The 24709-nt window shown below is 44.3% G+C and overlaps 1 protein-coding gene across 1 annotated transcript in view; it reads right to left on the bottom strand.

Moving 5' to 3' along the window:
• Positions 1-5974, bottom strand: part of LOC147108793 (CDK5 and ABL1 enzyme substrate 2-like) — a 78650-nt gene extending 72676 nt beyond the window's left edge. Inside the window, exon 1 of the mRNA XM_086005630.1 lies at positions 5911-5974. The gene's annotated coding sequence lies outside the window, so the exon portion shown is untranslated. The remainder of the gene's footprint in view (positions 1-5910) is intronic.
• Positions 5975-24709: the final 18735 nt, after the last annotated feature.

The raw sequence follows: 24709 nt of genomic DNA, 5'->3' as shown, positions 1-24709 counted from the left end.
GATTTACAAAAGGTAAATCATGCTTGACTAATCTACTGGAATTTTTTGAGGATGTAACTGGTAAAATAGATAAGGGAGAACCAGTGGATGTGGTGTATTTGGACTTTCAGAAGGCTTTCGATAAGGTCCCACATAAGAGATTAGCGTGCAAAATTAAGGCACATGGGATTGGGGGCAAGGTATTGACTTGGATAGAGAACTGGTTGGCTGACAGAAAGCAAAGAGTTGGAATAAACGGGTCATTTTCCGAGTGGCAGGCAGTGACTAGTGGGGTACCGCAAGGATCGGTCCTAGGACCCCAGCTGTTCACAATATATATTAAATGATCTGGACGAGGGAATTGGATGTAATATCTCCAAATTTGCAGACGACACAAAGCTGGGCGGGAGGGTAAGCTGCGAGGAGGATGTCAGGAAACTCCAGTACGATTTGGACAGGTTGGGTGATTGGGCAGAAACATGGCAAATGCACTATAATGTGGATAAATGTGAGGTTATCCACTTTGGTGGCAAAAACAGGAAGGCAGATTATTATTTGAATGGCAATAGATTGGGAGAAGGGGAAGTGCAAAGAGACCTGGGTGTCCTTGTGCACCAGTCGCTGAAGGTAAGCATGCAGGTGCAGCAGGCGGTTAAGAAGGCAAATGGTATGTTGGCCTTCGTAGCAAGAGGGTTCGAGTACAGGAGCAAGGATGTCTTGCTACAGTTGTACAGGGTCTTGGTGAGACCACACCTTGAGTATTGTGTGCAGTTTTGGTCACCTTACCTGAGGAAGGACGTTCTTGCCATGGAGGGAGTGCAGCGAAGATTCACCAGGCTGATACCTGGGATGGCAGGAATGACGTATGAGGAGAGATTGTGTCGATTGGGCTTATACTCACTGGAGTTTAGAAGATTGAGAGGGGATCTCATCGAAACCTATAAAATTCTGTCAGGTCTGGACAGACTAGATGCAGGAAGGATGTTTCTGATGGCCGGGGAGTCCAGAACCAGGGGTCATAGTCTAAGGATAAGGGGTAAGCCATTTAGGACTGAAATGAGGTGGAATTTCTTCACCCAGAGAGTGGTGAACCTGTGGAATTCTCTGCCACAGAGGGCGGTGGAGGCTAGTTCATTAAATATATTCAAGAAAGAGTTGGTTATATTTCTTGAGGCTAAAGGGATCAAGGGATATGGGGAAAAGGCAGGGACAGGGTACTGAATTTGGATGATCAGCCATGATCACATTGAATGGCGGAGCAGGCTCGAAGGGCCGAATGGCCTACTCCTGCTCCTATCTTCTATGTTTCTATGTTTCTATCGATCTCAGTCTTAAAAATTTCATTTGACCCAGCATCCACTGCCTTTTGCGGGAGAGTGTTCCAGCTTCCCACTACCCTGTGCGTGATGCCATCAGGATACCATTGTTAATGATGATGAAATGGTGTCTAACTCTGGTTATTTCTATGAAGTTTCAGTGTTTAGTTAACATGTGTAACTACAATTAGACAGGAATGAAAGTTTGGAGGAAGAGTTGCCACTTAAATATCACAGGGTTCCAGGAGGTGAGTGCTTTCCTATCAGCGGTTTCTCTGCATCTATCAGTAATTTTCAGTGTTGCAAGTAATATATTCTTATTTAAAATAGATTGTAGATCAAAAAAGTAACTGGGATTTATGTGCTCATGTCAGCTTATAGGAACGCTGGGACTGAAATCTCTAAGTCAACCAGCTCACTAAGTTTCCCACCTTTAACCAGCTCCTTTGGACTATATGTACTGAATAAATACCAGCAATGTACTGGACATTTCTCAGTATTTGTACAACCTGCTGCTAGCACGTCCCCGCATGTTCTGTTCTCTAATACCTATGATATTCAATAACTGACTTATGACTCCAAGCAGCATCAGCAACCTCATAGATCACACACAACGTCTTTTTTTTTGACCAATTCCAGACATAAATTTTGGTCTGTAATTCTGTTAGCTTATGGACTTTAAATGTAATTTTAAAAATCAGCTTGAGAGAGTGTTTGAGTGGCTCTAATAGGATTATCTTTCAATGCCTGGTCTCATACAAGCTGAGACAAAAGTCATTAAAGCCAGTGTTGCGGCAAACTTATTTCAACTGGAAAATGGCCTGAGAGAGACTGAACCCATTCACCATTTGATTTAAGCGGGCAATTGTGACGTCGCCCAAGGTTTTAGTAGAGTTTTGTGTTCTAATTGCTATCATGTTATTGCCGTCTATTCCTTTTGCTGCACTACGGCCCTGGGTTCTTTCAATCTCCTTCTGTGATTTTGGCAGCAGATCAGCAGTAGCCCTGGAGCGAGGTGTTGTTAGCGATTTTATGCCATTTCTCCGGTAGTTTTAGTAAATATCTTGCCAGATAAACCCCCGCGGCAGACGTATGTGTTCAATGTCGATTTTGACACCACAGGGCAGAAATTCCAAAATGATGAAGTTTACATGCAAATATGCTTGTATTACATGCCTGTGTGCATTTTTTCTTCATGCAGGTGTGAATCCATTTAAAATAAACGGGTTCACGCTGGCATGTCCAATGAGCAAATTATGCAATTGCATGAGAACTTTGCCGATTGGAACATAAAAACATAAGTAGGAGCAGGAGTAGGCCATACGGCCCCTCGGGCCTGCTCCGCCATTCAATAGGATCATGGCTGATCTGAATCTAGACTCACGTCCACTTCCCTGCCCGCTCCCCGTAACCCCTAATTTCCTTATCTGCTAGGAAACTGTCTATCTCCATTTTAAATTTATTTAATGTTGCAGCTTCCGCAGCTCTCTGGGGTAGCAAATTCCATAGATTTACTATCCTCTGAGTGAAGAAGTTTCTCCTCATCTCAGTTTTGAAAGGGCAGCCCCTTATTCTTAGATTATGCCCCCTAGTTCTAGTCTCACACATCAATGGAAACATCCTCACCGCATCCACCCGATCAAGCCCCCTCACAATCTTATATGTTTCGATAAGATCGCCTCTCATTCTTCTGAACTCCAATGAGTAGAGTCCCAACCTACTCAACCTTTCCTCATACGTCAACCCCCTCATCTCCGGAATCAACCGAGTGAACCTTCTCTGAACCGCCTCGAGTGTAAGTATATCTTTTCTTAAATATGGAAACCAAAACTGCACGCAGTATTCCAGGTGTGGCCTCACCAATACCCTGTATAACTGCAGCAAGACTTCCCTGTTTTTATACTCCATCCCCCTCGCAATAAAAGCCAAGATTCCATTGGCCTTCCTGATCACCTGCTGCACCTGCATACTAACATTTTGTGTTTCATGCACCAGGACCTTTACATATGTTTACATAGGCTGCAAAATGCCATTTTACAAGTGTTCACATTGCTGAGTAGGAATAGCAATATGATCAATGCTCAGAAGGGCTGGATATATTTATCTGGTTTTATGTTATAAGAACATAAGAATATTAAAAAATAGGAGCAGGAGTAGACCATATGGCCCCTCGAGCCCGCTCCGCCACTCAGTAAGATCATGGCTGATCTTCTACCTTAACTCCACTTTCCCACCCTATCCCTTGATTCCCTTAGTGTCCAACAATCTATCGAGCTCAGTCTTGAATCTATTCAATGACTCAGCATCCACAGCCCTCTGGGGTAGAGAATTTCAAAGATTCACATTCCCCTGAGTGAAGAAATTTCTCCTCATCTCTGTCTTAAAATGCCGACCTCTTATCCTGAGACTATGCCCCCTAGTTCTAGACTCCCCAGCCAGGGGAAACAACCTCTCAGCATCTACCCTGTCAAGCCCTCTAAGAATTTTATACATTTCAATGAGATCACCTCTCATTCTTCTAAACTCCATCGAATATAGGCCCATTCTACTCAATCTCTCCTGTCATCTCAGGAATCAACCGAGTGAACCTTTGTTTCACCCCTTCTAAATCAAGTTTATTCTTTCTTAAGTAAGGAGACCAAAAATATACACAGTACTCCAGGTGTGGTCTCACCAAGGCCCTATATAATTGCAGCAAGACTTCCTTACTCTTAGACTCCAACTCCCTTGCAATGAATGCATTTACCTTCCTAATTGCATGTCAACTTTCTGTGATTTGTGTACAAGGACACCCAAATCCCTTTGCATACTTACTCGTCTCTCACCTTTTGAAAAACATTTTAAAACCAAAACACATTCCTGTTGAACTACATAATGATTAGAGCACAATGAAAATGAGAAACTAGGACTAGAGATGCTTTACAAATCAACATTACACCAAGGGAAAACCATTATTGAAAAGATTTTTTATGATGATTAAAATTATACAATTAAAGTTTCATCTTAAAGTTACTGTAGCTCAGCATCACGTTAATAACTGGCTGCCTTTGATACTGATTTTCTGAAAAATCATTGTACATGTTTTCTGTGGTATGGTAAAGCAATAGGGAAATCTGACTGTTATTATTATTTATATTACAGGGACTTGCATAATGTAATATAGATTTGTGGTTAAAAAATTACATGAAGAGAAAATAATTAGAAAAGCTAACACGGATTTCACAAAGGAAGATTGTGCTTAACAACCCTGACAGAGGTCTTTGAAGAACAAACTGATATGGTAGATGGGGGAAATTCAGTGGATGTGGACTTTCAGAAAGCCTTTGGCAAGGTACCACACAGGAGACTATTGGAGAAGATCAAGGGGTATGGAATTATGGGGAGGGTAACAGATTGGATTAAAACCTGGGAGGAAACAGAGAGTAGGAGTTAAGGGCAGTTCCTCAGAGTGGGTGGAAAAGGGTAGCAGTCTCCCACAGGGTTTTATTGTGGGACTGCTTCTGTTTACTGTGTACGTCAATGATTTGGATATAGGGCTGGGGGGAGTGGTGTCCAAATTCACAGATGATACCAAATTAGGGGGCATTATAAATAATTCTGAGGATTAAAGGAAACTAACAGAGGAAATTGATAAGATGGCAGATGGAATTCAATGTCAGTAAATGTGAGATGGTAGATTTTGGTTAAAACAAAAGTAATAATTATACTTTGGATGTGGAAGAAAAGAGGGTTTTGGGGGTTCGGGCTCACAAGTTATGAAAAGCATCACCTCAAGTGGATAATGAGCTGAAAAAGCTAATAAAATACTGGGTTTTATGGCAAGAGTTATAGAATATGAAAGGAGATGTAATGGTGAATCTATATAAAACCTTATTGTACTTCATTGGCTGTAAAGCACTTTGGAACGTCCTGAGTTTGTGAAAGACACTATATAAATGCAAGTCTTTCTTTCTTTTTCCTATTAAGACTATAGCTGGAGTACTGTATGCAGTTTTGGGCTCCATACTGTAAGAAGGATGTTGAGGCACTAGAGAGTGTGAATGCTGGTATGAGAAAATACAAATACAAAGAAAGATATGGAAAATGGGACTATGTTCATTAGAGCAGAGCAGGGTTGTTGAATAGCAATCAAGAGCAGTAATCTTGAATGATTTTCTCTTTCCTGAATCCAAGGATGCTGAGGCAAATTGTAACATCTCTACTGCCACCCTGACCGAGATCAGCTCATTCAGCACAAACCAGGGATCCAACCTGGGAGCTTCCAGGATGATATTGCTCAGCATCTCACCAACTGGAGTTTTGCCTGGTTTTATCAAACACCTTAAGAACAAAACTAAAGCATTACTATGGAACTAGGACTAGAGATTCTTTTCAATGCAAAACTGTCTGGGATCTCACAGGCTGATGTAACTCAAGATACTCGCTGACTGATCCCCTATACAGCTAATAATATATTAAATTTTTTATATCTGTCTACTAAATGTTATTTCCTATTGCCATATTTTTGTCACCTTTTGTGTCAACTTTTTCCATTATAAATTCTTGGCCCATAATTTCCGATAGGAGGCTTCCTGCGTGCGGGTGCCTCCTATCAGAAAAAAATCGACGCACTTACCTGAGGGCTCCCGAGGTCCGGACACTTCCGATACCGGGCCTCTCCGCAGTCGAAATGCGCAGGACCCAGGTATCCCAGGGGCGCAGGTGGTTCACAAGCATCCCTGGGATCACGTGGGCCAGGCCAGCCAATGAAAGAAGGGAATCTCCCTTCATACTTTTAAGACAGATAGACCTGTCAAATATATGAATTGGGATCACTGAAAAAAGACACTAAAACATTATTAAAAAATCACATTTTTAAACTTAGTTAAAATTACACTAAATTAAATATTTTAAACAAAAATTTAATTTTTTGAAAAAAATAATTAAAGTTTTTTACGGGGCTAAAAATAACCTTACCTGTTTTTAAAAGTATTTTTAAATTAAAAATGAGTGGGAAAAAAAGATTTTTAAAAGCTTTTTTAAACTCTTATGTTGGTAAAAGCAGGCCTTACCAGGCATAAGATTTTTAAGTGTTTTCAGCAGGCGGAGGTTCTGCAGAAAGCAGAACTCTCCGCCTGCAGAGGCCCTTCTCCAGGGCAGGCGTACCTGAAACCGGCATTTCCGATGTCCCTACGGGTGTGTACACAGCTCGTACACACCCGTGGGCATCGGAAAATATGGGCCAATATGTCTGCATTTATAAGGAAAGAACAGCCCATCTAAACTTGTCATGTTGCGATTACATCCTCCTACCAATGGCAGTGCTGCAGTGCCTCAGTTGTGCATCTCCAGTTCCTTAGCCTGTACTGCAAAGAAACTCCTCTGCTCCTAGAAACTCTGCTTCTTTGCTTCCCAAATTGCCAAAAAGCTTTGCTATTTAACTATAAATAATATCAAATAATAGTATTATCTAAAAATAAGGACAGAATGTATGACTTTAAAATGGGGACTGAATGACATCTGCAAACCCTGGCCCAATTATCCCCCATCCTTTAACCTTGCTTCACCTGACAACTACACTTGGTCTTGACTCCTCATATGCAATGTCCGAGGAGGTCGACGAGCATTTTAATAACTTTTTAACAATGTGCTTTAAATCCCAAAATATTAGAAGTATATGTATGAATAAATTATAATTTAATTGGTTGCAAACATTCCATTATTCACTTCAGTTCCTTCCTCATCTAAAATAAAAGTGTTTATTCTAAACAAATACTTAGGTGTCAATGAGTCATGGAGCTAGAATTTTAAATGGTATGACAAGTTTTTACAATATACAGTAATCTGGTTTCAAGGGTTTTATTGAGGACTTCAAATGGAGATAGAAGAGCGGTTCCAATTTCTGCACCTGAATAAGTTATAAAGGTGGATCACATCAAGTAATAAAAATGGACTTGATTGGACTGTACAGACAAAGTTACAACCTAAGATTTTTATTAAAAATGCATAATTAACAATTTATAAAAAACCCAACAAAGATCAGTCGGATATGGGAGTCTCAGTGAGACTCTAAGAACAGTCCAAGAACTGTAATATTTACCAAACGTCAGTGATAGCTGTGTGGTCAAAAGAAGATTGATTAAAAATCCATACAGGGGAAAGAAGGTTGCATAGAAAGCGGAAGTTTCCAATATCCTGCAATATTGTCGCATTCCCACTCAAAGGTTGGTGGACTTTTTTTTCATCTTTATTCTGCCATCAGGCAATTTTTGAGCAGGAAAAATGGTATAACCATAATAGGATTTAATACAGAGAACTGCTACCGATTCTTATCATCCTCACTATGTGTGAAAAAGGATCAGTCTTGGACACCTAGGCCGGAATTTTCTTTACCTGGGCGGGTCGGGTGTGGGCGGTCGGTGTGGCGGGCCGCGACCCCGTTGTTGCTTCCATCCCGCTGCAGAAATCGACTTTGCGCTAATGGAGCAGATTAAGCCCGCGCTGCACGTTAATCGGCCCAATTAAATGGTGTGGGTCTGATGACGTCATCCATGACGCATTTTCAGCTGGGATATTTAAAGGAGCCATGGCCACGTTGCATTTGAAGGTTCACCTAGGAGTGTGCAGTCACTGTATTGGAGGCTTTGATTGCTCCAAACACTTGGAGACATGACTGCACAGAGACAGAGAGCTGTACCTAGGTTCTCCGATGACTCCCTCCATATGCTTGTGGAGGGAGTCAGAGCACGCAGGGAGGTCCTCTTCCCTTCGAATGGGTGGAAGAGACCTCCCCAGGAGACAAAAAGAGCCTGGCTCCAAATTGCAGAGGAGGTGAACAGCAGGAATGTGTTCAGGAGGACCTGGGTGCAGTGCTGGAAACGTTTCAATTATCTCATTAGATCAGGAATGGTGAGTCCAAAGCCACACTCAACTTCATTCTGCTGTGCCATTCATCACATCCCCATCACTCTGTCTTCCCAACACTACTCCTGCACATCCTTAGTCGGACCAACTTACCTTGCATGTCCACCCATCCTGCTCTGCCTATTTACATTATCACATCCCCATCTTACTAGCCACCCCTCACACTCACCCTCATCTTAATGCAATCATACTAACTAACAACACACAAGGAGGCCACTTGGCATTGCCACCCCGATCCATCATAGTCACCCTCTATTGGGAAAATAGATTAAAGGGTAAGACGATACATGATCAGTGGTGTACATTTAAGGAGTTATTTTACAACTTCCAAAAAAAGTATATTCCACTGAGAAGAAAAGGGTGTAAAAGAAAAGACAGCCATCCGTGGCTAAGTAAAGAAATTAAGGATAGTATTTGACTAAAAACAAGGGCATATAAGGTAGCCAAATCTAGTGGGAGGATAGAGGATTGGGAAAACGTTAAAAGACAGCAAAAAATAACAAAAAGATTGATTAGGAAAGGGAAGATAGATTATGAAAGTAAATTAGCAAAAAATATAAAAACAGATAGTAAGAGTTTTTATAGTTACATAAAAAGAAAAAGGGTGGCTAAAGTAAATGTTGGTCCCTTACAGGATGAGACCGGGAAATTAATGGTGGGAAATATGGAGATGGCAAAAACACTGAATGAATATTTTGTATCAGTCTTTACAGTAGAGGACACTAAGAATATCCCAACACTGGACAAACAAAGGGCTATAGGGGGGGAAGAGATAAACACGATCAAAATCACTAAGGAAGTGGTACTCGGTAAAATAATGGGACTCAAGGCGGATAAATCGCCTGGACCTGATGGCTTACATCCAAAGGTCTTGAGGGAAGTGGTGGTAGGGATTGTGGATGCATTGGTAATAATCTTCCAAAACTCCCTGGACTCAGCAAAGGTCCCAGCAGACTGGAAAACTGCTAATGTAACACCCTTATTTAAAAAGGGCAGTAGACAGAAGGCTGGAAACTATAGACCGGTTAGCCTAACATCTGTGGTAGGTAAAATTTTGGAGTCCATTATTAAGGAGACAGTAACAGGACATTTGGATAATCATAGTTTAATAAGACAAAGTCAGCATGGTTTTATGAAGGGGAAGTCATGTTTGACAAATTTGCTGGAGTTCTTTGAGGAAGTAACATACAGGGTGGATAAAGGTGAACCAGTGGACGTAGTGTATTTAGACTTCCAAAAGGCATTTGACAAGGTGCCACACAAAAGATTATTGCTTAAGATAAAAAATCACAGGATTGGGGGTAATATTCTGGCATGGATAGAGGATTGGCTATCTAACAGAAGGCAGAGAGTTGGGATAAATGGTTCATTCTCAGACTGGCAATCAGTAACCAGTGGTGTTCCGCAGGGGTCAGTGCTGGGTCCCCAACTCTTTACAATCTATATTAACGATTTGGAGGAGGGGACCGAGTGTAACATATCAAAGTTTGCAGATGATACTAAGATGGGAGGGAAAGTAGTGAGAGAGGAGGACATAAAAAACCTGCAAGGGGACATAGACAGGCTAAGTAAGTGGGCAGAGACTTGGCAGATGGAATACAATACTGGAAAGTGTGAGGTTATGCACTTTGGCAGGAAAAATCGTAGAGCAAGTTATTATTTTAATGGCAAGAAACTGGAAAGTACTGAAGTACAAAGGGATCTGGGGGTCCTGGTGCACGAAACTCAAAAGGTTAGTATGCAGGTGCAGCAAGTGATTAAGAAGGCCAATGGAATGTTGGCTTTCATTGCTAGGGGGATAGAATATAAAAATAGGGAGGTATTGCTTCAGTTGTACAAGGTATTGGTGAGACCGCACCTGGAATACTGCATACAGTTTTGGTGTCCATACTTAAGAAAAGACATACTTGCTCTCGAGTCAGTACAAAGAAGGTTCACACGGTTAATCCCGGGGATGAGGGGATGGACATATGAGGAGAGGTTGAGTAGGTTGGGACTCTACTCATTGGAGTTCAGAAGAATGAGAGGCGATCTTATTGAAACATATAAGATTGTGAAGGGGTTGGATCGGGTGGATGCGGGGAGGATGTTCCAGATGATGGGTGAAACTAGAACTAGGGGGCATAGTCTTAGAATAAGGGGCTGCTCTTTCAAAACTGAGATGAGGAGGAACTACTTCACTCAGAGGGTGGTAGGTCCATGGAATATGCTGCCCCAAAAAGCTGTCGAAGCTACATCATTACATAAATTTAAAACAGAAATAGACAGTTTCCTAGAAGAAAAGGGAATTAAGGGTTACGGGGAGCGGGCAGGAATTTGGACATGAGTTTAGGTGCGGATCGGTCATGGCCCTGTGGGTAGCGGAGCGGGCCCAGGGGCCGTGTAGCCTGATCCTGCTCCTGTTTCGTGTGTCTAATTCTGTTAGATTCAGGAGATAGTCCTGTCATAGTGGATTGGCGGTTAGGATCAGATCAGCCATGATCTTATTGAATGGCGGAGCAGGCTCGAGGGGCCAATTGGCCTACTCCTGCTCCTATTTCTTATGTTCTTATGTTCTTATACTCATTCCATCACTCTCACTCAACCTTCTCTTCCTTCCCTCCTTGCAGGAAAAGAGAGCGCTCAATAAGAGGGAGAGGGAGAGAACTGGAGGTGGACCTCCATTATTTGCCACCCTCACAACAGCAGAGGAGGCTGCACTGGAAGTATCAGGATTGGCCGAGCAGCTGGAGGTGAGTGACAGAGAGAGGACGACATCTCAGCAACCTGGTGATAGAATTACATATCATACAGCTACACGGCATACATCAGTCACTCATATGGGGACTGATGTCATCAGCCACTGAATGGACATTATACATAATGGTATCGGTACCCATTCTTCATATGGCATATTTAACTCACCTCTTTACTCTCCCACAGGTCCATCAAGAGCCCCCCCACCCCACTGTCCAGGAGGAAGAGGAAGACGACTAATCAGAGGAGCCTCCAGTCTCTAAGGGTGCAGCGTCACCAGACATAAACGCACCCAGCACCAGTGCAGAGACACACACCTCGGTGGGTCCCACGCAAGATAGAGTAGTGTTGTCACCGGGTCCGTCACAAGTCACAAGTGAGCAAGAGCAGATGGTGGAGACAGGGACAGTAGTGGAGACTCCTTGCCGGAGGGTGCAGGATGCTCCCAGCACTGCTCCCCTCCACACACCACCCTGACTTAGAAGTATATCCCCGATCCTTCATCGTCGCTGGGTCAAAATCCTGGAACTCCCTACCTAACAGCACTGTGGGAGTACCTTCACCACACGAACTACAGTGGTTCAAGAAGGCAGCTCACCACCACCTTCTCAAGGGCAATTAGGGATGGGCAATAAATGCTGGCCTTACCAGCGACGCCCACATCCCATAAAACGAATAAAAAAGCAGTTGCATTCAGACGCTGAGCCTCGGGGGACATTCAGGAAGAGGGCGATCCTGGAGGTGCAGGAACAAGTGCAGGGGGCTCTGACAGGTTTTGCAACCGCAATGTCTGCAAATGTTCAGAGAATGGAGGAGTCCATCTCCAACATGAGCACCACCGTGGCACAGGCAATGGCGACTGTACGTCTTCCATGGATAGGATGGCCACCTGTATGGAGCAGCTAATGCGCCACTCACAGGAGCACATGGTCTCTATGGTGAATAGATGGCTATCTATGGAGCATAGATGGCAGAGGCTCATAGACCTCCTGTCTAGGAGGGATGTCAGTGTAGATGTGGGCACTCATGGCCCCACTGATGTGCAGCAAGGTGCTCTCCAGCTTCTTGCTAGCAGGGAAGTGCGGGTGGCCCATGAGAGGGATGACGGTGAGAGGGGACATGGAAGTGTGGGCTCCTCTCAAAGCACCCACACTTCTCCCCCATTGTCACCTCCTCAGTCAGAGCCCCAGATGCCTCCTCGGACACCGACGGCTGAGTCTTCCCCTGCACAGGCTCCAAGACCCAGAGGACGTCTGCCAAAAGTGTCTAAGCAGTCGCAGCAACAGAAGTGATCAGGCTGCCTCTACCTCTGCTGAAGCCATAGGGGTAGTGCCTCGTGGAAGCATGCATAAGAGAAAGATGACACACACGTAGATTCACAACGGTAGCCACTTGGGTGTTTTATTCAATATTAATGTCATGTTTCCATTAATGTAACGTCAACCATAAAAATCCTTATTTTCACCACTTTCCGGTCTTGGACAGATTTGTGTGCACCTTTGGAAGTGGCTTAGTGAGTTGCAGTGAATGGTGAGACATAACGTTACCTCCAACAATGGTGGTCAGCGTGAAAGGAACGGCTTGGTCATTGTAGAGATCCTTTATGGTGTTGCTGTGGGGTGGTCTCAACCTAGCGCAGCATGTGGCAACCATAATGGGTGTAATGCCTGAAGTTAAGTAAATCTGGCCATGATGAGGCCGTCCCTGGCCTCCTGAGCAGCAATGTGCTTGGGTGCTGGTGGGATCTGGCCCACAGGTCGCTCCAGCTCCTGCTCCTCCTTGTCTTCCAGCTGATGCTCCTCCTCCTCCACCTGTTCCTCCTCCACTGAAGAGGCTGTGTGCTCAGTGCCTTGTTCTTCATACAGCGCTAATCCTCGCTGCTGCGCTATGTTGTGCGGGGCGCAGCAGACCATGATGATTCTGTAGACCCTGGCTGGTCTGTACTGAAGGGCTCCTTCAGATCTGTCAAGGCATCTGAAGCGTATTTTGAGCATGCCTATTGTCTGCTCTATGACACATAGGAACATAGGAATAGGAGTAGGCCATTCAGCCCCTCGGCCTGTTCCGCCATTCAATAAGATCATGGCTGATCTGCGATCTAACTCCATATACCCGCCTTTGGCCCATATCCCTTAATACCTTTGGTTAACAAAAAGCTATCAATCTCCGATTTAAAATTAACAATTGATCTAGCATCAATTGTCATTTGTGGAAGAGAGTTCCAAACTTCTACCACCCTTTGTGTGTAGAAGTGTTTCCTAATTTCACTCCTGAAAGGTCTGGCTCTAAATTTTTAGACTATGCCCCCTAGTCCTAGACTCCCCAACCAGCGGAAATAGTTTCTCTCCATCTGTTCCCCTTAATATCTTGAAAACTTCGATCAGATCACGCCTTAACCTTCTAAATTCTGGGGGATACAACTCTAATTTGTGTAATCTCTCGTCATAGCTTAACCCTTGAAGTCCGGGTATCATTCTAGTAAACCTACACTGCACTCCCTCTAAGGCCAATATATCCTTCCTAGGGTGTGGTGCCCAGAACTGCTCAAATACTCCAGGTGTGGTCTAACCAGGGTTTTGTACAGCTGCAGCATAACTTCTACCCCCTTGTATTCTAGTCCTCTAGATATAAAGGACAGCATTCCATTAGCCTTTTTGATTATTTTCTGTACCTGTTCATGATATTTAAATAATCTATGTACCTGGGCCCCCCAAGTCTCTTTGGACATCCACTGTTTTTAGCTTTTCACCATTTAGGAAGTACCCTGTTCTATCCTTTTTAGGTCCAAAGTGGATGACCTCACATTTGCTTACATTGAAATCCATTTGCCACAGTTTTGCCGATTCACTTAATCTATCAATATCCCTTTGTCATTTTATGCTTTCATCTACACTGCCTACAATGCTGCCTATCTTTGTGTCATCGGCAAATTTGGATATATGACTTTCTATGCCATCATCTAAGTCATTAATAAATATAGTGAATAGTTGAGGCCCCAACACAAATCCCTGCGGAACACCACTAATCACATTCTGCCAACTTGAGTACCTACCCATTATCCCTACTCTCTGTCTCCTGCCGCTCAGCCAATTTCCTAACCAGGTCAATAGTTTACCCTCAATTCCTTGGGCTTCTACCTTAGATAACAGTCTCTTATGTGGGACTTTATCAAATGCCTTCTGGAAGTCCATATAAATAACATCCATAGACATTCCCCTGTCCACTACTTTAGTCACCTCTTCAAAAAATTTAATCAGGTTTGTCAGGCATGACCTGCCTTTCACAAATCCCTGCCGATTCTCTGATCAACTGAAAATTTTTGAGGTGTTCATTCTTAATTATAGACTCTAGCAATTTTCCGACAACAGATGAAATTCCCTGCTTTCCCTCTCTCGCCATTCTTAAAAAGCGCAATTTTCCAATCTAAAGGGATGGATCCTGAATCTAGAGAATGTTGGAAGATTGTAGTTAGGGCATCTGCAATGTGCTCACCTACAGCCTTAAAACCCTGGGATGGAAACCATCGGGCCCTGGGGATTTGTCACTCTTTAGTGCCATTATTTACTTCATTACTGTTATTTTACTTACATTAATTTTATTGAGTCCCTGTCCCCGATCAATATTAGTTTCTTTGGGATTTCTGGCATGCTATCCTCTTCTACTGTAAATACAGATGCAAAGTAATTATTCAACATGTCTGCCATTTCCCCATTGTAATTGACAATATCACCACATTCAGTTTCTAAGGGGCCGACATTGCTCCTGACCACCCTCTTTTTCCTAAAGTAACTGTAAAAATTCTTCATATTGATTTTGATCTTGCAAGTTTCTTTTCATACTCCCTTTTTGTAGCTCTTACTATCTGTTTTGTTACTATCATATCTGGTGGAAATGTAGCTTTCATTATATCTCTCCTTGGTCTCAGTACTTGGTCTCCTCAAGTGTGTCGTGAGCCATGTCTTCAGTGGATAGCCCTTGTCTCCAAATAGCTAGCCGGAAAGTCTGTTTGAAGGAGCGAAGAGCTGAAGGAGGGTGGACTGGTGAAGGACGAAAGAGTCATGGCAGCTGCCAGGGAACTTGGCACACATATGCATGATGATCTTCCTATGGTTGCAGACCAGCTGCACATTGAGGGAGTGGAAGCCTTTGCAGTTGACAAAGACTCCTGGGTGATGATGGGGTGCCCTGATGGCCACATGTGTGCAGTCGATGACGTCCTGCACCCGTGGGAAGCCAGCCAGAGTGGCAAAGCCGAGCGCCCGCTCAATAACACTGGCTTCATCAGTGGCAAAGTTGATATAATTGGCTGACTTGTCAAAGAGGGCATCGGTGACCTGTGTGATGCATCTGTGGCAGCCGACAGTGAGATGCTGCAGATCCCTGGAAGGAGCCTGAGGTGAAGAAGTTGATGGCATAGTGACTTTGACAGCCACTAGTAAGCCATGTCCACTCACTCCTCTGGGCTGCAGGTCTTGCTCGAGCAATGTGCAAATGTCTGCGACGATCTGGCTCGAGAGTCTGAGCCTCCTTTGGCACTGCTGCTCAGTCATGTTGAGCAAGCTCATCCTCTGTGTTGGGGGCATCGCCTTTGGCACGGTGCAGCCCTGCGCTGATGCCCTCTGTCCTGTGCAGCATCAGGTGGTTGGGGAGAAGGTTGGTGGTGTTGTTGTTGGTGTCGCTGGTGCTGGGGATCATAGTGGTCCGATTCTGAGGACCAAGGTGAGACAGTATAAATGGCACCCATGCTGATGGAATAGATGGCAAGTCAAGTAGAGATGAGAGAAGCAATCTGATAGGTTGTACCAATGAGGCGACTTTGCTGCAAACACCTGAAACCCGTAGAAAGCTAAATGTGCGCTGGGAATGCAGTCTGCAGCAGCTTTTGCCAGAGGAAAGTGATCAGCTGTGAGGTGGGAGCTTTTATACGAACATACATACGAACATACGAATTAGGAGCAGGAGTAGGCCACTCGGCCCTTCGAGCCTGCTCTGCCATTCAATAAGATCATGGCTGATCTGATTACTCCACGTTCCCGCCTACCCCTGATAACTTTTCACCCCCTTGCTTACCAAGAATCTATCTACCTCTGCCTTAAAAATATTCAAAGACTCTGCTTCCACTGCCCTCTGAGGAAGAGAGTTCCAAAGACTCACGACCCTCTGTGAGAAAAAATTTCTCCTCATCTCTGTCTTAAATGGGCGACCCCTTATTTTTAAACAGTGACCCCTAGTTCTAGATTCTCCTACAAGAGGAAACATCCTCTCCACATCCACCCTGTCCAGACCCCTCAGGATCTTATATGTTTCAATCAAGTCACCTCTTATTCTTCTAAACTCCAGCAGATACAAGCCTAGCCTGTCCAACCTTTCCTCATAAGACAACCTGCCCATTCTAGTAAACCTTCTCTGAACTGCTTCCAACGCATTTACATCCTTCCTTAAATAAGGAGACCAATACTGTACACAGTACTCCAGATGTGGTCTCACCAATGCCCTGTATAACTGAAGCATAACCTCCCTACTTTTGTATTCAATTCCCCATGCTGTGATCTAATCAGCTGGAACAATGGCCACTCAACTCCCGCCTCAGGTTCACAGACGTGGTTCCCGAGCTGCGTGATTCCCGTAGGCAGCCAGGGAAATTTGAAAGGCAGGCTGAAAAAGGCACTTAAGGGTCTGACAACAAGGTGGTAATGATTTGAATTAGGTCTCCTGCCTCTGCCAGTCGGGTTGCTGTCGCACTGGCAAATGCGCCCGAGGGAATTGCGGGATGATGGCAGGTTCCCGACCAGCTGCAACTTATTTTAAATTTACCACTACAATCACGCCCGCATGGACCCCAGAAAATTCTGGTCCTAATATTTCTAATTTGCTTCAATGATTTAAATTCATAAATTCAATGCAAATTTGTCAAATTAACAGTGGATACTAGGAGGGCAAGCAAGGCTAATGGAGCAACCAAGGACTTACATAATGAACTGGACAAAATCTGTACGAGGACATAACAATAGCAGTTGAAATTCAATGCAGATAAATGTAAGGTATTGCACTTTGGAAGAAAAATGGGCAATGTATGTACAACAACAACAAATTGTATTTGTATAGCGCCTTTAACGTAGTAAAATGTCCCCAGGCGCTTCACAGGAGTATTACAAGACAAAAAATTTGACACTGAGCCACATAAGGAGAAGTTAGGGCAGATGATCGAAAGCTTGGTCAAAGAGGTAGGTTTTAAGGAGCGTCTTAAAGGAGGAAAGAGAGGTGGAGAGGTTTAGGCAGGGAATTCCAAAGCTTAGGGCCTAGGCAACAGACGGCATGGCCACCAAAGGTTGGGTGATTATAATCAGGGATGCTCAAGATGGCAGAAGGAGGAGCGCAGACATCCTGGGGGTGCGGGGGGGGGGTGCGTTGTGGGACTGGAGGAGATTACAGAGATAGGGAGAAGTGAGTCCATGGAGGGATTTGAAATCAAGGATGAGAATTTTGAAATTGAGGCGTTGCTTAACCGGGAGCCAATGTAGGTCAGCGAGCACAGGGGTGATGGGTGAACAGGATTTGGTGCGAGTTAGGACACGGACAGCCGAGTTTTGGATGACTTCAAGTTTACGTAGGGTAGAACATGGGAGGCCAGCCAGGAATGCATTGGAATAGTCAAGTCTAGAGGTAACAAAGGCATGGATGAGGGTTTCAGCAGTGGATGAGCTGAGGGAAACATAGAAACATAGAAACATAAAAGATAGGAGCAGGAGTAGGCCATTCGGCCCCTCGAGCCTGCTCCACCATTCAATGAGATCATGGCTGATCATCCTTTTTCAGTAACCTGTCCCTGCCTTCTCCCCATATCCCTTGATCCCTTTAGCCTTAAGAAATATATCCAACTCCTTCTTGAATATATTTAATGAACTGGCCTCCACCGCCCTCTGTGGCATAGAATTCCACAGGTTCACCACTCTCTGGGTGAAGAAATTCCACCTCATCTCAGTCCTAAATGGCTTACCCCTTATCCTTAGACTATGACCCCTGGTTCTGGACTCCCCGGCCATCGGGAACATCCTTCCTGCATCTTGTCTGTCCAGGCCTGACAGAATTTTATAGGTTTCGATGAGATCCCCTCTCAATCTTCTAAACTCCAGTGAGTATAAGCCCAATCGACCCAATCGCTCCTCATACGTCATTCCTGCCATCCCAGGTATCAGCCTGGTGAATCTTCGCTGCACTCCTTCCATGGCAAGAACATCATTCCTCAGATAAGGCAACCAAAACTGCACACAATACTCAAGGTGCAGTCTCACCAAGGCCCTGTACAACTGCAGCAAGACATCCTTGTTCCTGTACTCGAACCCTCTTGCTACGAAAGCCAACATACCATTTGCCTTCTTAACCGCCTGCTGCACCTGCATGCTTACCTTCAGCGACTGGAACACAAGAACACCCAGGTCTCTTTGCACTTCCCCTTCTCCCAATCTATTGCCATTCAAATAATAATCTGCCTTCCTGTTTTTGCCACCAAAGTGGATAACCTCACATTTATCCACATTATAGTGCATTTGCCATGTTTCTGCCCAATCACCCAACCTGTCCAAATCGTACTGGGGTTTCACGACATCCTCCTCACAGCATACCCTCCCACCCAGCTTTGTGTCGTCTGCAAATTTGGAGATATTACATCCAATTCCCTCGTCCAGATCATTAATATATATTGTGAACAGCTGGGGTCCTAGGACCGATCCTTGCGGTACCCCACTAGTCACTGCCTGCCACTCGGAAAACGACCCGTTTATTCCAACTCTTTGCTTTCTATCTGCCAACCAGTTCTCTATCCAAGTCAATACCTTGCCCCCAATCCCATGTGCCTTAATTTTGCACGCTAATCTCTTATGCGGGACCTTATCGAAAGCCTTCTGAAAGTCCAAATACACCACATCCACTGGTTCTCCCTTACCTATTTTACCAGTTACATCCTCAAAAAATTCCAGTAGATTAGTCAAGCACGATTTACCTTTTGTAAATCCATGTTGACTTTGTCCGATTCTCTCACTGCTTTCCAAGTGCTCTGTTATTACATCTTTCATAATGGACTCTAGCATTTTCTCCACTACCGATGTCAGGCTTACCGGTCTATAATTCCCTGCTTTTTCTCTACCACCTTTTTTGAATAGTGGGGTAACATTAGCTACCCTCCAATCCATGGGTACTGTTCCAGAGTCTATCGAGTTCTGGAAGATGACCAGCAATGCATCTACTATCTCCAGGGCCACTTCCTTAAGTACCCTAGGATGTAGATTATCAGACCCTGGGGATTTTTCGGCCTTCAATCCCGTCAACTTCCCCAACACCATTTCCCTACAAATACTGATTTCTTTCAGTTCCTCCCTCTCATTAGTCCCTATGTTCCCTGACACCTCTGGGAGGTTATTTGTGTCCTCCTTTGTGAAGACAGTACCAAAATATGTATTTAATTGGTCTGCCATTTCTTTGTTCCCCATTATAAATTCCCCTGATTCTGACTGCAAGGGACCTACACTTGACTTCACCAATCTTTTTCTCTTCACATATCTATGAAAGCTTTTACAGTCAGTTTTTATGTTCCCTGCAAGCTTACTTTCATAATCTATTTCCCCCCTCTTAATTAATCCCTTTGTCCTGCTTTGCTGAATCCTAAACTGCTCCCAATCCTCAGGTTTGCTGCTTTTTTTGGCCAATTTATATGTCCTCTCTTTGGATCTTATGTTATCCCTAATTTCCCTTGTTAGCCACGGTTGAGTCACCTTTTTTGATTTATTTTTATGCCAAACTGGGATAAACAAATTCTGTAGTTCATCCATGCAATCTTTGAATGTTTGCCATTGCCTATCCACCATCAACCCTTTGAGTGACATTACCCAATCAATCCTACCCAACTCGCGTCTCATACCATCATAGTTCCCTTTATTTAAATTCAGGACCTTAGTCTCTGAGTCAACTACAGAAAACTCTCGTTTAAACGGCACCTAAATTCGGAATTCTATATTAACCGGCAAAATTCATACTCCGAAAACACCTCAATAACCGGAAATGTTGCCAAGTCCGAGTCAGAGTCTCCCGCGTGGCCGAGTTAGTCAGTGGGGGTAGTTCTCCAAACTGCCACTACTCGGCTTCTTGGCACTGTCAGAAGTCCGAACACCTCAATAACAGGAGTCTGACTCTTTGTTTGTTAAAAATAGCCTCAGTAGATAACCCTCTCTGTCATCCGGAATTTTTAATCAACCGGCACAATCCCGGTCCCATCGGTGCCGGATACTAGAGAGTTTCCTGTACTTCACTCTCCATCTTAATGAAGAATTCTATCATATTTTGATCGCTCCGACCCAAGGGGCCTCGCACAACAAGATTGCTAATTAATCCTTTCTCATTGCATAATACCCAGTCTAAGATGGCCTGATCCCTAGTTGGTTCCTCAACATATTGGTCCAGGAAACCATCCCGTATACACTCCAGGAATTTCTCCTCCACAGTATTGTTACTAATTTGGTTAGCCCAATCTATATGTAGATTAAAGTCACCCATGATGACTGCTGCGCCCTTTTTGCACGCTTCCCTAATTTCCCTTTTAATGCCATCCCCAACCTCTGCATTACTGTTTGGGGGTCTATACACCACTCCCACTGATGTTTTCTGCCCTTTGGTATTTCTCAGTTCTACCCATACAGATTCCACATCATCAGAGCTAATATCTTTCCTTACAATTGTGTTAATCTGCTCTTTAACCAGCAATGCTACCCCACCTCCCTTTCCTTTTTGCCTATCTTTCCTGAATATTGAATACTCCTGGATGTTGAGTTCCCAGCCTTGGTCCCCCTGGAGCCATGTTTCTGTAATCCCAATCATATTGTATTCATTTACCTCTATTTGCGCTGCTAATTCATCCACCTTATTACGAATGCTCCTCGCATTAAGACACAAAGCCTTCAGGCTTGTTTTTTTAACACTCTTAGACCTTTTAGAATAATTATTTACTGTGGCCATGTTTGTTTTAAACCCTTGATTTCTCTGATTGCCACCTTTGTTTTTCTCCTTCCTGTCTTTTGCTTCTATCCTTGTTTCCCTTTCCTTTGTCTCCCTGCTCAGATTCCCAACACCCTGCCATTTTAGTTTAAACCCTCCCCCACAGCACTAACAAACACTCCCCCAAGGACATCGGTCCCGGTCCTGCCCAGGTGCAGACTGTCCGGTTTGTACTGGTCCCACCTCCCCCAGAACCGGTTCCAATGTCCTAGGAATTTGAATCCCTCCCCCTTGCACCATTCCTCTAGCCACGTATTCATTTGAAGTATCCTTCTATTTCTACTCTGACTAGCACGTGGCACTGTTAGCAATCCTGAGATTACTACCTTTGAGGTCCTATTTTTTAATTTACCTCCTAACTCCCTATATTCAGCTTTTAGGACCTCATCCCATTCTTTACCTATATCGTTGGTACCTATATGCAGCACGACAACTGGCTGTTCACCTTCCCTTTCCAAAATTTTCTGCAGCTTCTCCGAGACATCCTTGACCCTTGCACCAGGGAGACAACACACCATCCTGGAATCTCGTTTGCTGCCGCAGAAACGCCTAACATCTGTGGTTGGTAAAATGTTGGAGTCCATTATTAAGGAGACAGTAACGGGACATTTGGATAAACATAATTTAATAGGACAAACTCAGCATGGTTTCATGAAGGGGAAGTCATGTTTGACAAATTTGCTGGAGTTTTTTGAGGAAGTAACATACAGGGTGGATAAAGGGGAACCAGTGGACGTAGTGTATTTAGACTTCCAAAAGGCATTTGACAAGGTGCCACACAAAAGATTATTGCTCAAGATAAAAAATCACAGGATTGGGGGTAATATTCTGGCGTGGGTGGAGGATTGGCTCTCTAACAGAAAGCAGAGAGTTGGGATAAATGGTTCGTTCTCAGATTGGCAACCAGTAACTAGTGGTGTTCCGCAGGGGTCAGTGCTGGGTCCCCAACTCTTTACAATCTATATTAACGATTTGGAGGAGGGGACCGAGTGTAACATATCAAAGTTTGCAGATGATACCAAGATGGGATGGAAAGTAGTGAGTGAGGAGGACATAAAAAACCTGCAAAGGGACATAGACAGGCTAAGTAAGTGGGCAGAGATTTGGCAGATGGAATACAATACTGGAAAGTGTGAGGTTATGCACTTTGGCAGGAAAAATCATAGAGCAAGTTATTATCTTAATGGCAAGAAACTGGAAAGTACTGTAGTACAAAGGGGTCTGGGGGTCCTGGTGCACGAAACTCAAAGTTAGTATGCAGGTGCAGCAAGTGATCAAGAAGGCCAATGGAATGTTGGCTTTTATTGCTAGGGGAATGGAATATAAAAACAGGGAGATATTGCTGCAGTTGTACAAGGTATTGGTGAGACCGCACCTGGAATACTGCATACAGTTTTGGTGTCCATACTTAAGAAAAGACATACTTGCTCTCGAGTCAGTACAAAGAAGGTTCACTCGGTTAATCCCGGGGATGAGGGGGTGGTCATATGAGGAGAGGTTGAGTAGATTGGGACTCTACTCATTGGAGTTCAGAAGAATGAGAGGCGATCTCATTGAAACATATAAGATTGTGAAGGGGCTTGATCGGGTGGATGCGGTGAGGATGTTCCCAATGATGGGTGAAACTAGAACTAGGGGGCATAATCTTAAAATAAGGGGCTGCTCTTTCAAAACTGAGATGAGGAGAAACTTCTTCACTCAGAGGGTGGTAGGTTTGTGGAATTTGCTGCCCCAGAAAGCTGTGGAAGCTACATCATTAAATAAATTTAAAACAGAAATAGATAGTTTCCTAGAAGTAAAGGGAATTAAGGGTTACGGGGAGCGGGCAGGAAATTGGACATGAGTCTAGGTTCGGAATGGTCATGGCCCTGTGGGTAGTGGAGTGGGCCCAGGGGCCGTGTAGCCTGGTTCTGCTCCTACTGTGTTCTAATTCTGTGTTAGATTTCAGGAGATGGTTTTATTCCTGTTCCTGGCTGGGGTGGAGATCGCCTTTACAGAAGGTAAGTACTGTAGAAAATATAGGAACAGAGTGATCTCCTGGAAGAATTTCGATCGCCTAGATGGGTCGGAGAGGAATTTCCCAGATTTTTTTCTCCCAAATTGGCCATTGGGTCTTTATCTGGTTTTTCGCCTCTCCCGGGAGATCACATGGGTTCGGGTGGATGCAGAGTGATAGAAGATTTGAGGTTAGGATCAGATCAGCCATGATCTTATTGGATGGTGGAGCAGGCTCGAGGGGCCAATTGGCCTACTCCTGCTCCTATTTCTTATGTTCTTATGTATTCCCCTTATAATAGAATCCCCTATCTATAGCTCTACCCCTCTTTTTCCTCCCGTCCTGTGCAGCAGAACCACCCCTGGTGCCAGGAGGTTGGCTGCTGCTGCCTTCCCCTGTTAAGCCACCCCCCCAACAGTATCCAAAATGGTATAACTGTTTGAGAGGGGGATGACCCCAGGGGATTCCTGCACTACCTGCCTGCGCCTAGTATTCTGCCTGATGGTCACCCATTCCCTTTCTGCCTGTGCAACCTTTACCTGCGGTGTGACCACCTCCGTAAACGTGCTATCCATGACTTCCTCAGCTTCGCGAATGCTCCAATATGTATCCATCTGTTGCTCCAGTGCCGCAATGCGGTCTGTCAGTAGCTTCAGCTGGACACACTTACCGCACACATGGTCATCAGGGACACAGGAAGTGTCCCTGATTTCCCACATAGCGCAGGAGGAGCAAACTACGTGGCTGAGCTGTCCTGACATGACTTTCCCTTTACTTCCTTTAAATTAAGTTAAATTTTTGGTTACCAGCATCCCCCGCTACACCTCAGAGCTTAGAAACTATAAACCACAGAGTTTAAGTTTGGAAAAAAAGGAGAAAGAGAGAAATACTCACCAACCAATCACTTACCTGCTTTCTGGTGACGTCACACTTTGATTACTTTTTACCTTTCTCTCCCGCTGCTGAATTGGTAAGCCTCGCCTCGCTGCTGCCGCTTTTAGGCAAGGGCGGAGATGGGTTATGTTATGGAGGTAGAAATAGGCGGTCTTAGTTATGCCACGTATATGATGTTGGAAGCTCATTTCAGGGTTAAATATGACACCAAGGTTGCGAATAGTCTGGTTCAGCCTTAGACAGATGTTAGGAAGAGGGATGGAGTCAGTGGCTAGGGATCGGAGTTTGTGGCGGGGACCAATGACTTCAATCTTCCCAATATTTAATTGGAGAAAATTACTGCTCATCCAGAACTGGATGTTGGACAAACAGTCTGACAATTTAGAGACTGTGAAGGGATCGAGAGAAGCAGTGGTAAAGTAGAGCTGGGTGTCATCAGTGTACATGTGCAAACTGACGTCGTGTTTTCGGATGATGTCGTTAAGGGGCAGCGTGTAGATGAGAAATTGGAGGGGTTAAGAATAGATCCTTGGGGGACACCAGAGGTAACGATGTGGGAGCGGGAAGAGAAGCTGTTGCAGGTGATTCTCTGGCTACGATTAGATAGATAAGAATGGAACCAGGCGAGTGCAGTCCCATCCAGCTGGACGACGGTGGAGAGGCGTTGGAGAAGGATGGAGTGGTCAACTGTGTCAAAGTCAAGAAGGACGAGGAGGGATAGTTTACCTTTGTTACCATCACAAAGGATGTCATTTGTGACTTTGATGAGAGTCGTTTCGGTACTGTGGCAAGGGTGGAAACCTGATTGGAGGGATTCAAACATGGAATTGTGGGAAAGATG

This window comes from Somniosus microcephalus, chromosome 13 (genome assembly GCF_052327205.1).
Source record: "Somniosus microcephalus isolate GS21.2 chromosome 13, FLI_Smic_1.0, whole genome shotgun sequence".
Classification (NCBI taxonomy): Eukaryota; Metazoa; Chordata; class Chondrichthyes; order Squaliformes; family Somniosidae; genus Somniosus; species Somniosus microcephalus.
The sequence above is the reverse complement of the archived record's forward strand: the minus strand, read 5'-3'. Positions and strand labels throughout refer to the sequence as shown.